Source organism: Hemicordylus capensis, chromosome 5 (genome assembly GCF_027244095.1).
Source record: "Hemicordylus capensis ecotype Gifberg chromosome 5, rHemCap1.1.pri, whole genome shotgun sequence".
Classification (NCBI taxonomy): domain Eukaryota; kingdom Metazoa; phylum Chordata; class Lepidosauria; order Squamata; family Cordylidae; genus Hemicordylus; species Hemicordylus capensis.
This window is the reverse complement of record NC_069661.1, coordinates 247182034-247184872: the sequence shown is the minus strand read 5'-3', so window position 1 is coordinate 247184872 and position 2839 is coordinate 247182034. Positions and strand designations below refer to the sequence as shown.

The 2839-nt window shown below is 38.6% G+C and overlaps 1 long non-coding RNA gene across 2 annotated transcripts; it reads left to right on the top strand.

The window, feature by feature from the left end:
- The first annotated feature begins 482 nt into the window (after positions 1 to 482).
- Positions 483 to 2555, top strand: LOC128327835 (uncharacterized). 2 transcript variants are annotated; one of them, XR_008308816.1, is made up of 3 exons: positions 483 to 573; positions 1105 to 1245; positions 1616 to 2555. It is a non-coding gene; the product is annotated as an uncharacterized LOC128327835 (long non-coding RNA). The 2 variants fall into 2 exon arrangements; XR_008308815.1 differs by having other exon boundaries at positions 505 to 879.
- Positions 2556 to 2839: the final 284 nt, after the last annotated feature.

Genomic DNA, 2839 nt, shown 5'->3' with positions numbered 1-2839 from the left:
ATCTTATCTTATCTTATCTTATCTTATTTTCAGATTATATTAATTCAGAATTAGAGGTGTTGGAAAAAATGCATCAAGGTATTTTGCATTTTAATAAAGTTATGTATACCATGTGCATGTCCAGATATTAAAATACATATTCCCTGCACAGTTTTATTCAGAAAAAGTTTTTTAAGGATGTACTTTGATGCCATCTAGTGTCCTTTTATGTGATGTGAAATTGAACAAGTACTTTATGTGTGTGTGTTTAGTGCAACTCAGGTTTAACTTATTTGCTCTGGATGCTGCCTCCACTCCCCCCAGGGGAGTGTGTGTGTGAGAACTGGGCATTCCTCAAATAGAATATGGATAGATTCCAGCCCTTTGTCATAATGCAGTTCTATGATTGGTGTTTCTTCTGTGTGTGTAGTGGCTAAAAATTGATAGGTTCAATTCACTGCCCTTTAGTCTAATGCTTTCTCAAGGTTGTGTTTTTTGTGGTCTCTGTGTGCGTGTGCGTGTGCGTGGTTGTGTGTCTTCCCCTTTTTTGTCAGAATGCAGTTCTGCTTCTATGAGTGTAGTGGCTCAAAATTGGTAGGTTCAATTCATTGCTCTTTTAGTTTAACTCTTTCTCAAGGTTGTGTTTTTGTATGGTGTGTGTGTGTGCATGCGCGCACGGGGTTGGGTGTCCTCCCCATTTTTTGTCAGAATGCAGGTCTGCTTCTGTGAGTGTAGTGGCTAAAATTGATAGGTTCAATTCACTGCTCTTTTAGTCTAACACTTTCTCAAGGTTGTGTTTTTTGTAGTCTGTGCGTGTATGTGTGCGCGCGTGGTTGTGTGTCTTCCCCTTTTTTTGTCACAATGCAGTTCTGCTTCTATGAGTGTGGTGGCTAAAAATGGGTAGGTTCAATTTACTGCTCCTTTAGTCTAACTCTTTCTCAAGGTTGTGCTTTTTGTGGGGTGTGTGTGTCTGTGTGTGCGTGCGCAATTGGGTGCCCTCCCATTTTTTGTCAGAATGCAGTTCTGCTTCTGTGAGTGTAGTGGCTAAACATTTTCAAACATACATAGAGAAAATGATATTATGTAATGCTGTATAACAATGCTTTTATCTGTTTTTAATTGTAGTGTACACTGATGACAGCCCACCACATCCAAAGCAATTCAAGAGGGCAAATTCAAAACCAGAAATACATACACCGGTCCCACCTGTGATCCTGAAACTTGAAAAGACTGCTGCAAAACTACACCCTTTTGGTACTGATATAGGTAAATTCCAATCATACATAGAACGTGATATTCTGAAATGTTTTAAGATGTGTTTTTCTGCTATCTCGTGCATGTTCCTTAAAACTATGTGAAGCATATATGATTCATATAACTTTTCAATAATGTGTGTGTGGTTGTGTGTCTTTCCCTTTTTTTGTCAGAATGCAGTTCTGCTTCTATGTGATTAGTGGCTAAAAATTGGTAGGTTCAATTCACTGCTCCTTTAGTCTAACTCTTTCTCAAGGTTGTGTTTTTTTGTGGGGTGTGTGTGTGTGATTTGCAGTCTTCTAGTGTAGTTAAAAAAACCCTACATGTACCACGTTTGTTATATACACATTTAATTATTTTCACTGTCTGTTTTTACTTCTAGGTCAAGCCTCGCATAACAATGATGATGAAACAAAACTCCCACAACCAAACAAGGGGAACACCTCGGAGCTCAAGGCTTCTGAACGTGTTGCAGGTCTGCGCAACTGTGCAGCCCAGATCCAAGCAGCCATAGAATGCTATGAGATTTTGGAAAATAATCTCAAAATGCTTACTAAGCGTAAAGAAGCGTTGGACAATTATTGCGAGCGTTTACTAGGTAAGCTATCGGGTTTGGATGAACTGCTGAGTTTTATTAAAAATAAGTTCCAGTATCCACGTGGTATTAATGTTATACCACAGGGTAGAGGTATGAATATATGTCACAAAGGTGGGGGCAGGAAATCAATACGCCCCTGGTTAAGAAGCCGGTATCTATATAGACGCATTAAAATGATTAAAAAGTGGCAAAAAGCCATGTCTAAACACTCAAATAAAAGGGTGGGGGGTGGAGTGCAAATATTTCACAACCACCCCCTGTAGAACCAGAGGCCGTAGAAGCGCCTGGTCTCCAACAGATGCTGGTCTCCAACAGATTGTGGTGGAAAATTCAGGTATCGTTCGAGATAACAGGCGCTGGAACCCTTGAAATGACAACTCTCAGAAAATCCTTGAGGGTTGTGTATGACAAGAGGGTGATTACAGAAGGCTTTAAAACTCTATCTTACAGTTTTTGAATGGATACCCATCAGCAACACCCCTTCTCTGCTATTCTAGCAGGGCCTAGTAACTGTGGCAACAGTTTTTTCATTAAAAATATGCTGGATAATGCTCATACGGTTCTCTCTGTTGTACCTGAAAATGTTGTTTGGTGCTACAACTGTTGGCAGCCCTTGTATAGAGCGCTTCTCTGTAAATACCCGTTTATTAAATTTTTAGAAGGTTTGCCTGAGAAACCTAATGATGATGAATTGTTACCCCCAAATAAAATAAACCTTCTTATATCTAATGATCTGATGCGTGATTCATGTGGAAACCTGGAGCTAGAAAAAGCTTTCACACAATATATTCAACATAGAAATCTGAGTATTATATTTATTACACAGAATATTTTCTGCCATGGGAAAAGTAACCGGACCATTAGTCTTAACACCAAATATATGGTACTTTTTAAAAATCCAAGGGATAAATTACAGATCGGGATCCTGGCACATCAAATGTGTACATTTACATAACATAATGTAAATGTAATGTAAACATTATGTACATTACATTTACATAAAAATAT